Raw genomic sequence first — 12,812 nt, forward strand, 5'->3', positions numbered from 1 at the left:
TATTTTAACTTGATAAATAATGCCTCCACCTGTGTAGGTCTGGGCATCAGCTTGATATCATTCATGGCTTGTAGAAAAGAAATCCAGCTTTCTAGTGTTGAAGGTACCCTCTAAAGGAAACTGTAAGACTTTATCAGAAGTAGTGTATTCATGTCATCCAGAAATCCAGGTACATGTATAAAACCCAAAACCTGTCATCATTTCGTACACAGGCTTCCCTTTGGCTGTGTTTTTTTTTTTTACCTTCAGTAGCACGCACAACAGAAGTCCTAGGGTTTTTCAAAACATTCCCCATTGTTTTCACCTAAAACAATCGCAAAATAACAATAAACAAGCCAGTAACCAACAACCAATCTTAGCGTGGCTCTTTCACAGGTCAATCTATCACAACGCGGATCTGTCAGCAACCAACCAATTATAGCAGCTTTGTGGTGATGTGTACCCAAAACCAGTGTAGCTCCCTGGCTGACTAATCAATCACAGTGTGACTTCTCTGTGGATATGGATACCAATTGCAGAACCTTTCTAAATCAATTTTACACTAAATAAACCTTTGCTGGCATACCCTAAATAGGAAGGAAGCTGACAATTAACATGTCAAATCTTTTAATTAATAGCCAAAGAGCAACAGAAACAACAGCCTTCTCAGTAACCTTCTAAAACCACATTTCACACTAGACAGACACTCGTCTAGTGTCAATCCACCCTAGTTAATGCTCTTACTCCTGTGCACTTAGGATCAAAGATACATCTACCTAGATTAGACACACAATCCTAGAAAAGAAATCTCATTAGTTTTAGAAACCCCAAACTGTGTGCATGCAGCACCTCACACCACACACTACCGTATGCAGACAAGGAAAACCATGATATCTCGAGATCTTGGATTTTGACGAAACAAACAACCATACCAACCATACTGAATAATGCTGCTGCTGTTAATGAACAATAACGAACAAATGAATCCACAAATATGAATAATGCATCAGCAATACAGTGATTAATCTCCCAATTGAACCAACCTTCAGCAACAAATATCCAAACATCTCACAAGGAGCACACCAATCCATTCCACAAACTCATATCTGAGCATATTTCACATATACACGCCATGCATGAATCTGTTCACCCTATTCATGCTTACACTGCAAATAGTTCAGCAAAGCACTCAATGTCAGATCTCTTGAGAAACTCCAGCCTTAGGAACCACAAATAAAGAACTGGAAAAATCCACTTTTCTCTCAAAATGGACAGTAAGAACTGGGAAAACCCTTTTGGGGACCCCTTACAAAGAGGAGATGTTCTTACTGCGCAACCAACCTCGTCTACCACTTTGTGGGAGCAAAACCCATTACCCCCAATAATTTAGAACAACCCAAAATGCAATAACCGCTCTTATGGTTCTCCCACGAAAAATCAATAAAGACAGCAAAGGTTCCCCCTAATTTAATTTCAGGTCCAAGAGGAGGGGGACAGAAACAAACTCCCACGAAAAATAACTGTTTAAAAAGCCCACTCCACTTCACCCCTGCCCTGAAATCAGTTTAGTAGAGTATCAAAATAAGTAACTGGGACCACTCAATAATTGAGTTCTAGATCAGAAGGAAAAGTTAAGTAAAATCTAAAAAACAAGTGGTAGAGAATGAATGCCATGAAGGCTAAAATGCATAATTATGACAGAGTAGTAAAAAATCAGAAATCAGAAAGCCCCAAATAAGCAGCAAATTCAGAAAAGTGTGCATCCATAGTCGCCTCTAGGATTGGCTAAAACTGTAGATTCATCATAGCATGATATCGCATATATCGACTGTTCACCAGATAACGCCAACATCTTTATACATTAGCACTGTCCAGTTCTAAGAAAGCACCCAGCATCTTCCATGCCACTGCTGTCTGGAGATGTTTCAACAAAATACGAAATACTTTAAATAATATCAATTCACAGAAATGAATAGGACTCGGCTATTGAGCAGAACTAAAGAGTAAAATACCTTGAGCGTGTCAACATATTTGAAAGACAATTTTTTAAAAATAAGCCTTGCATTCATAACAGTGATAAAAAACATTTTGTCAGGTGTTTTTGTACTTGCACAGTCTGTGGGAAGAGAAAATGCAAAGGGGAACTTGATGGAGGGGGTGAATACAGGAGTGAATGACAGAAACAGCACCCATTTCAGCCAAAACGGAGTTTTCACCTAAATGTTGAATGACTAATTCATGTTAATAAACACACTTCTAAACGTTGTATGAAACTCATTAATTCATCATTTGCAGATTAGTTCTGTAATAAAAATAATTAATAATCATTATAATTTTTTTGCCCAAAAATAAAGACTTTAGGGGGCGTGGCCAAGATGGTGGTGGTTTAGGAGCATTTTCTCCAAGGCTTCGGCCCGACCCGCTGAATTGCTGTTTAGCCTGAGAATACCCTGTTTTTTCCCCATACAGATGGGGCCCCCGTTGCTAGGCAGCCCGTGGTATCGGAGCACCTGTCAGCAGGGAACGAAATGTGCTGCGCTGTGGCCCTGTGGGGCACGAGGTCTTGCTGCAGCTTCCAAGATGGCGGTCTGACCCGCGCACCAGCTGCAGCTGCTTACCTGACATCAGACCGGGGTTAGTGGCCTCAGCGGAGTGCTTTTTGGGCAATGGACGGTGTCGGGCTGTGGGACATCAGGGAGCCGCCTCACCCCTTCACCCGACCGCTGGTGGAGATTGGCGGTCCTCCCATTACTGAACTGTACCCCTGCTGAAACCGCGGCGTCCCTGTGTGAATTCTACCTGGGCTTGTCTCTGGACCACGTCCACCTCCTGCGGGAATCAGCCAGTGTTCAATCATCACTCCTTGGCATTGAGGTGAGTGGTGCATTGGGGACTGTCAGGGCTCCATGCCACCATATGTGATACTTGTTTTCTGTGGGCCAACCTTCTTGCCCCTGCATTATCTGTGGTAGCTGCACTTTTTGTTTGTGAACAGCCTCTAGCCTGCAGGACTGCTTCACATTGGAATTGACCTCATTGACGGGGGTCTCACTGACCCCATGAGGCTGTGGTGAGCTGCAGTGGACACCCACACTCCGGATTTCACCTCAATTTGCCCATTAGCCCTGCACTGCCTCGTGTGTTGTCACTGGGGTGGTCGCGGGTACCCCAGAGACTGTGGGCCACGAACCATCCAGGACTGAGGCCACTGTTTAGCTGCCCTGGGGTAACTGCGGCTATTATCCCCCATCGCAACCGGCCCTCACGGGACATGGGACGGCACAGCATCATAACAGGGACCTCAACACCACAGTTGGGAATCCCAGGAGCCAATAACCGCTAGGGGCCTGCTCACACCCATTCCCCTAGGGCTGACTCCGCGGCCTTGGTGGTCTCTCCGACCTATCTCTGTGTTAGACATGGGGGTTGGTGTGGGGCCCGAGTCATTCATCCCACTGGGGGCTGGTGGCTGGGCATGGCTCCTCGATCTACCAGACAGAGCGCATAGCTTCTTTCTCCAGTCTTTGCTGCCTGGTACTGCCAATGCCAAGCCCATGACCCCTGATTGCCGACCCTGGTGTTGAGGTTGGTGCTGGAACTTGGCCTTCATGGCCGCCAACAAAGGACATAAGAAAGACTCCATTGTGAGGGATTATCTTACTAAGGCGCAGCTAAGAAACATGATACATATCGAGAGGGGCCAGGTCATGTCTGTGCCTGCCATACTGGTGACAGATGACGTTGAGGCCACCATCACTAAGTCCTTCCTGGCGAATTTGTTTGCAAACTTGAGAAAAGACTTTGCTAGCCTTCATCAGGAGCTGACAGCGTACCTTGAAGAAGTACGGCAGGACCTCAACAATTGGGATGATAAGGTTTATTCTCTCGAAGATGGTTGGGACACCCGTGAGGAGGAGCTTGACAATTTCTGCCGGGTGGTTGTAGAGCTGAATCATCAGAACAAGGACCTACAGACACACCTCGAGGACTTAGAAAATGCTCTTGGTGCTCTGACATTCACATTTGTGGGTCCCCAAGGGTAGAAAAGAATGATGAAATTAAGGCCTATGTCATCTCCTCCTGGCTCGCGATGACTCTAAAGACCACCTGGATACATCCCACTGGAGGGAGTGGGGCCCCACTGGTGCTGGTGCGGATATCCTCACCCATGTCCATCAATACCAGCAGAAGGAGAACATTATGGTGGCGGCCCAAGCGACCATACCCGGCACCTTTGAAAGTGCTAAGCTGTGCTTGTACCAGGACCTGTTACTGATAATGCTCCACAAGGGACCCCTCCTTCGCCCTGTCACCACCTTTCTCCAATCTAAGGGGGAACAAGTATAAATGGGGTCATACCTACTCAATCCGCTTGTTGGAGGAAGTGGACTCTATCCTGCACTGGGGGGGTTGGCGTATGGAACTACACCGGTGGTAAACAACATTCAGTCTACCACCCGCAAGATACTGGCGATGGACTCGGCAGGCCATGAAGAACTCTGTGCAAAAACCCTCCATAGTGGAGCACCGCAGGGAGCAGTCAGCCCTCCTCCACCAACTACACTTACATGTCACTGCCGAGGTTCGCCAGGAGACCGACTCCCAACCTCAAAAGGACCATACCTGTAATTGGTCCTCACCCAGGCTGGCCTGCGGTCGGCCCTTCCTAGGCCTCACTGTAGAGGGACGTGGTGGAACCCTTGCCATTTCGGAAAGTGCGATGGATCGTGAGGACAGCAATTGTCTTGATGACTGTACATTACTATATTTAATTTGTTCCTCTGTTCGGATCTTGGTTCCTGTTGCCAGTTTGCTCCCTTCTTCCTGCTCACCCGCAACCACTGTTAAAATGGATAGACCCCATAGGCTTTGGCTGGGACCCGCCATGGAGGGGTATTCACACCCTACCCATGAACCACATGATTTTCATCTTAGCCTGCTATGCTTGAGGTACTCAGTTTAAATGTACGCGGCCTTAATATTTCTGCTAGTTGTAACAATCTATGGAGATAACCAGTAACCCTCAGAACCAGGGTAATTAAATTGGAACAAATGACTGTGATTCACTTGGGATAACAATAACCCATCGGTGTCAAGCTATCTTATAAAGCTCAAGTATGTATGTAAAATACAAACTATACACAAAAAGAATATCACAAAGCCTAATACAGAAGAAATGCTTGTAATATCAGCATTATATGTATTGCTATGCAATTTCTTGTGGTATTTTAAATATTTATGTTAGATCTGTTTTTGAGTTTTTTGTCTTTAAAGCTTTGTGACCAATATTTAATTGGTCTGGGCAAATTAAGGATATTAGCAGGTGTTGTGTTTTTTTTCTTTATTTTGGGTGCATTTCTTCTGTGTTAGGCTGCGTAATAGTCTTTTTGTGTATAATTTATGTTTTATTTATGGGTTACTACTTTTGCTAAGCAGCTCCTGCTAAGCGGCTGGCGATCCTGATCATGCTCCGGGATGCTGGCGCGGACATTTGTCTTTTTCAGGAGACTCACCCCCTTATAAAAGATTGCTCATGCCTTAAGTCTGAAACATACACACGCCAGTTTCACTCCTCCAGCTCAAGAAAACTGCAGGTGTAGCAATCTTCCTGGCGAATAGCTTCCCTGGTCAAGTTACGCACACTGAAGCAGATTTACAAGCCTCTTGCGCCTCTTTTGCGTCACTTTTAACATTGGAAAAGTGGCGCAAGGGGCTTGTAAATCTGTCCCCCATTGTTTCTGAGATACTGGGGTGGCTGTAAACCTTACAAATTCAGACATCAGGCATTCCCTTGTCATCGCCGCAATGTATGCCCCCTATGAACACAAAGAAAAGTTTCTTTGACATGCATTTTTGCTGGTAACGGCGTCATCTGTCACACATCTCTTGATTGGGGGAGATTACAAGCTAGTTCTACATCAGACCTTGGACCATTCGGCCCAAAGTGCTGGATCCACCGGTGCTTTCTCTGCTGAAGATCTGCTGTGACTCGCTGAAAATGGCTTAACTGACGCCAGGCGGACATTGAACCCTTCCTCCCGCGACTTAAATCATTACTCAGCTTCACAGCAGTATTCTGCCCACATGGATTATTTTCTGGTCTCCTCCTCACTTCAATCTATTGTGCAATTGGGGTCTCTTCTCTTTCTGACAATTCCCCTGTCCATATCACCATTGCACTCCCTCAAAGCCACCTGTGGCGGTTGAATGATACCCTGCTTCACCACCAGTCAGTCTGGGCAGAGATATGCAAGCAAATTGCTCTTTCCTTCAAATCAATGACACCTCTGAAGTTTCCCCATCCCTGTTGTGGGAATCTGTTAAATCCATTCTCCAGGGCTCCTTCATCATCATCTCTGCTTGGTTGAACACCCTTTGGTGAGGAAAACATGTGGAGCTCGAAAGCCAACTGCAAGATCTGGAGGGCTGCCATAACCTGATGGGTGCCTGCTCCATCTGGAAACAACTGACAGTTGCCAGCATGGATGTCAGATCTCTTGACTATGATAAAGCCAAATACATGCCACTGTGAGTACAGCAAAAGTACTACACTGGCGGTAATAAAGCTGGCCGTCTGTTATCACGTAAACTCCGGGCCAAGCATCACAAAGAGCGGGTGACTCTGATCCTTGGTCAAGATGAAATGGAGGTTCATACAGATGGGGCTATCGTACTGGAATTTGAACAATTTTATGCAGCTCTCTACTCTCCTACAGAAACAGAGAAGTCGGCAGTCACTCAGTACCTTTCTGGGTCTCCCATAGCGACTCTCTCCCCCAAAAGGTGGCTCGCCTTGAGGAGCATATCCAGCTGGCAGAGGTCATCTCCACCATCTCCCGCCTTAAGGTCGGGAACGCACTGGGGCCTGAGTCCTGCTTCTTCTTTGGTTCTTTAATTCCCTTAGCAGCACAGGCTGTCTACTGCCCACTATGTGTGACACGGTGATCTCCATCATCCCTAAGCCAAGGAAGGACCCTACTCTCTGCTCCTCTTACCGCTCTATTTCCCTACTGAATGCTGACACCAAACTGTTTAACGGGGTCTTGGCAACCTGTCTACTCCCATATTTGCAAGGACTGGTAGACCATGATCAAGCCGGTTTTATCCAAGAGCAGACTTGCAGTGACAAAACTAAATTCAGCTTACACCCCATTGATTAGTCCTCCATTTGCAGCTGTTTAACATCCTCCGGGGCATAAGGCAGGGATTCCCACTCTTACACCTTCTTTTTGCACTCTACATAGAGCCTTTGGCTGTAAGAATTAGGCTGAATCAACAGATAGCTGGGATCAAGATGGTAAGACAAGACCAAAAACTGCCACTCTATGTGGACGATGCCCTGGTCTCCCTAACAGCCCCTTTAACTTCTGTCCTGGCTCTTCTTCACAAGCTTTGCCACTTTGGGAATGTTTCAGGCTTTAAAATCAATATTCCGAAATCCCAGATCTTCAACCTGTCTACACCGACTACGAATCGCCTTGCTTTGCAAGACCTGGTATCGCTTACGTGGGCGCCCAAGGCTGTTCCACATCTGGGTCTTATGCTGTACCCTACAGGAGCAGGCACAGCAGAGCACAGCTACAATGCATTGGTAGCAAAGGGTAGCTCTGACCTACAGACCTTGCGCACCAGACGCCTCTCAGGCTGGGAAGCCTGGCAGCAATAAAAATTACTCTCCTGCCCAAAATGCTGTATGTCATGCAAACACTCCAAGTCCAACAATTGCCCCTGTTACTCTCTAAATTGCAATGCATGATTGAGTTCTTTATTTGGGAGGGAAAACACCTCGAGTGGCCCCGAACCGAGTATACTGCTGACAAGCAGATGGTGGCCTTGGCCTACAACACCTTGCCACTTACTATCCTACCATAGAGCTACACTATATGCTGGAGTGGCAAAGGTCTATCTCTGAGAAACAATGGATTTTCAAAGAACAGGCGATTGCCAGATTAGATATCTGAAGGGCCCTTGGCTGCCCCAACCACATTACCCATGGGGTGTCCATTCCTCCCCGGTGCTTCGAAACACTCTAGAGGCCTGGGGCAGTCACTATCTCCCGAGGCCTAACCACACTGCTGTTCCCCCTAACACCAGTGATCAGCAATCCTGCTTTCCCCCAGGCTGCAACAGGAGAGTGGTTCTTCGTCTGGCAGGAAGCCAGCTGTGAATGTGTCAGGTATTTTTTTGGTACGGATGGCTTGAAGTCCTTTCACCAACTTCGACAAGAATATTTGCTTTCTGAAACTGAGCACCGGCATTACATATATATTCGGCATTGGGTCTCCTTACCCCTCCATTAAGCGCCACTCTACCAGACCACTTGAGCGCTGGCTCATAACTAAGCCGGATGACTCCAGGCAGTTGTCTGAACTGTATAAAATGCATCTTGGTGCAAACCTCAACAATCAGAGTGACGGTGCAGGGTTGCTGGGAATCGGAGTTGGGACATACCCTAGCTGATAAACAATGTTTCGATATCTATTATAGAGCACAAATCTCTGTGACTAGGGCAACAGTCAAGGAAGCCTTGCTTAAAACTGCACATTACTGTTATTACACCCCAGAGTGCCTGGCTAGGTGGAAACCTGGGACGTCTCCCTCCTATGGGTGTAACTGTGAAGCTATGGGCACACTGACACATCTGCTATGGCACTGCCCTGAACTCAAGCCCTACTGGGGTGCAGTATTGGCTGACATAGATATTATCTTTGATTCAGACCTTCCCAGGTTCCCTGGCAACATCCTCCTAGGCCACCTAATGCCCTTACATACCCCCTCCACTCTCCTAAGGGCAAGGTAATAACCTTAGCATTATGCGTGGCCCGGCAGGTCCTCATGGCCCACTGGGGAACTGACTATGTGCCTGAACACAACAACTGGCTCCATAGATTATGGGATACTATGGGCATGGAGAAGATTTCCGCCACTATCAATTGTCAGCTGCGACAATTAGAGAAGCAATGAGGCCCTTGTGTGAACTTCCTTGCTGACAAATTTTGAGAGCTCCCCTGCTCCAGATATCTATGAATGTTGCCCCTTACAGACCTGGACTAATGCGCAGTGGTGTGTTTATACCTATGTCTGTGAGACTTAAGGTGAGCTCGCTGTCCTCAACTTAATGTTCATGCAGGTGAGTAAAGGGATGGCTGGTTTACTGGTTTGCCTCCTCAACTGTCCCCTGTTACCACTCTGTGCTGTCCCGCCCCCCCTATTGTTCTCTCCTTTCTCCTCCCTTCTTATCCACCTTAATTAGCATAGCAAACCGATGTAGGTGGGAGAATGTGTTATTTTGTTAACAAAACCCAATAAATCAGATTTGAACCATAAAAAAAGGCTTTAAAACCTTGTTCACAACCTTATTTTCTGTACTTAACAATAGGATGAGCATAGCCTCGTCATCATTTGGAGCTGATTTTAATGAATAAAGTTGATTTATTCAAATAGCTTCTACATAACATCTTCCCTGAATTATTAGGGAGAGGCTGGCATGCTCCATTGTCTCTTTGTCTTTCATCAAGGAAACAGCACACTGGGGGGGGCGTGGCCGAGCCGAACTGCAAGATGGCCGCCGTGTAACGGGGCTCTGCCGGCCGGACAACAAATCCGTCAGCTCATCCGGTCTCTGCCTTGATTTTTGAGCAGGGAAGACACGGCGGGAGGTGCCCGGACGCCGAGGATCCCAGCGGTGCTCCTGCGGCAGGAATCGGCTGCGGGAATCCGGAGATACGTGCCCTAATGGATCCGTCGGCTGGGAGGCGCCGCGCTGGGCGGCGACATCTGCTACGCGGGGCCCTGGTCGCGGGCCGCTGGCCGACAGGCGCGCAGAGACTGGCGTGGCCGCCTGCAGAGCGCGGGCTGCCCTGCGATTGGAACCTGAGGTGAAGCGGCAGGCCCCTGCTGGGCTGTGAACGGCCTTCGGGGCGGAGCTGGAGCGCGTTGTGTGCTGGCCTGACGGACTGACTGCCGGGGCCTTGCCGGCGTGGCCGCTATCTGCGCAGATGACTGGACCGGTGCTCCTGCTGGCGTGAGGCGACAGACGACGGACGCTGCGACCACTTGTCGGTGAGGCCTGATCCATACCTGCGACGAGGGGACTCCGGCTGTCTGGCCTGTGTGATCCGTGCCCGGGCCTCTGGGAGTCTGCGGCGCCACGAGGCGGTGGCGGGAAGAGCGTGAGAGGCCGGGTGACTCTCCGGGCCGCTGCCTGGTGCCGTCCCGCGACCTGGGTGGGCTGAGAGCTGGCTGGGCCTGGCCTACCCGTAGGGGTCCCCCGAGGTGCGTAGGGGCCGCTTGGAGTGGCGAATACCTGACCTCTGCGATCCGGGCGCTGGTTGGGGCCCGTGGCCTGTGGCGTACCAGCTACCCCCCTTCATTGGTGCCGGGGTGTGAAGACCCCTCGGAGGCGAAATGGGGAAGTCGGACACCAAGCAGCGGAAGCTCCACTTTGAGAAACAGGCTTCCCGCGGCGCTGTGGCGGTTCCGCCATCGCCGAATGTGGTCCCTGAAACGCAGCTAGACCCAACACCGGAGGATGATGTCCGAAGTATGTTCCACGACCTAAAGGGCTGCCTCAAGGAAATCGATGGCAAGCTCGACTCCATGGCCCAGCGGCTTGATGGCATCTCCCATAAGGTAGACCAGCACGAGGAGCTGATCGCTGCGGCAGAGGCGCGGATTGCCGAGTGCGAGGAGGGCCTCGGGGACACCCAGGAGAGGTTACTACGCATGGACAAAGTCCTGGAGGTGATTAGGGGGCGCAATGAGGACTTGGAAGCCCGTTCCCGAAGGAATAATGTGCGTATTATTGGCATTGCGGAATCCACGAACATTGGAAACATGGAACAATTCGTTGAAGGAATGTTCCGCGAACTGTTTGGGGCGGACCTGTCGCCCATGTTCCTGGTCGAGCGGGCGCACCGCACGCTGGGGCCGCGACCTGTGCCTGGAGCTCCGCCACGACCGATTCTGGCACGGGTTCTGAACTACCGAGACAGGGATGCCATCCTGAGGTTGGTGCGTGAAAAAGGTGAGCTCCGATTTCAGAACATGGCCATCTCCCTTTTTCCGGATTTTACGCAGGCGGTGCAGGCTGCGAGGCGAGAATTTATACCGGCTAAAAAAATATTTCAGAAGTTGGGGACTAAGTATGCCATGTTGTACCCGGCAAAGTTGCGAATACACTACAAAGGGAAGCCAATGATCTTTACGGCCGCGGCGGATGCGCTCAAATTTGCAAGGCAGACAGAACGCTCGCAGCGTGAGCGGCGGGATGAGCAAGGCACTCCTCCGCTGGGCCAGTTAAGCGACACTGAATGACACCGCGCACTATAACTCTGAGATGTGCTGAAACGCTGGTCGCCGTGACTGTCAGGTGCGCGGACCGGTGTGAACTGGTTCGACGTAACACGGCTCACTTTGCGAATGCCTCCCGGAGCGCTGCGGGGGAGGAATGCTGGGCCTCCTTTGCTGTAGGTTGTTGTACTGCGTGGACAAAAGGCAGCAATGTTCGGCCACCCTGTCGCTTTTAGACGGGGGAGTGAGCCGGTGACCCCACGCCCTGTGGGATGATTCCCGAGATACTGTTACGTGACATTAACTGTTGGGTGGGGTGGCGGGGGGGGAATGTATCTCAACCTGTTTGGGGGGTTGGAGTGGGTGGAGGGGGGTTCTGGTTATTGTTGGTTGTTGCTATCACACTGAGTTTTCTTACTACACCACGGCGTGACGGCGCGGCCTTGCCACAGGCTGACACTATATGGTTGCCGATCCCCGGGAAGGGGCAGCGGGGGGATTCCCTGTGGGCCCTGGCACGTGAGACATTGGTAACCTCGCCACTGTATGGGACACACACATATATGCCCCCCTGACCGAGTTGCACTGCCTTACATGGAATATCCACGGTCTTAACGACCACCGCAAGATACGCTTGACTCATGCACATTTGTCACGACACCGGATTGACATCTGTTTCCTACAGGAAACTCATTTGCCTCGCAACGCCGGGGACAAGCTTCGAGGTGCTAGATGGGGCGAGATACACACCTCCGGCTGCTCCAGCTATTCCCGGGGAGTGGCTATTCTTATCCGTAAAGGCCTCCCTTGGCAAACGTTTAAGGTAACTGCTGACACTGAGGGGCGCTACATTATACTGACTGGGAAACTCTTTCACACGCCGATAACGTTAGTTAATACATATGGCCCCAACTCAGATGACCCTGGGTTCTTCCGTCACGTCTGGCACCTGGCACAATCACTGGGCGGAGGGGCCTGCATGTGGGGAGGAGATTTCAATGCTGTGCTGTCGCTGGACCTGGACAGGGAGGGGGCTGCTCGCGCGCATCACCCGCAAGCTGCCGGTCTCATACGCGGCCTAATGGCAGATTATAATCTACTAGACTCATGGCGGGTATTGCATCCAGCGGTTAGGGAAGGCACCTGCTTCACCCTACACAGAGGAGCCTGGTCCCGCTTGGACTTCTGGCTTTTGACCCCGCAGGTCCATGCTTGGGTGTCTGCAGTCGCTCACAAGGCGCGCACCCTCTCAGACCACTCCCCTGTCGAGCTAACTCTGCGTGTCCCCCAGCCATACATCACTCCCTTCACGTGGCGACTGCCGCCACAGGCCCTGTCAGACCCGGTGTTTCGGGAGGATATCCATCAACACATACTTGACTACTTTGAGCACAATGAGGGCTCTGTGACATCGTTGGGCACCTTGTGGGACGCGTTTAAGGTGGTGATAAGGGGCCACTGCATTGCGGGGCAGGCCAAAGTCCTGAAAACTATTAGGGGGGCGCTCGGTAAATTGGAAGATCGCCTGCACTCACTGGAGG

This window comes from Triturus cristatus, chromosome 5_1 (genome assembly GCF_964204655.1).
Source record: "Triturus cristatus chromosome 5_1, aTriCri1.1, whole genome shotgun sequence".
Taxonomy (NCBI): domain Eukaryota; kingdom Metazoa; phylum Chordata; class Amphibia; order Caudata; family Salamandridae; genus Triturus; species Triturus cristatus.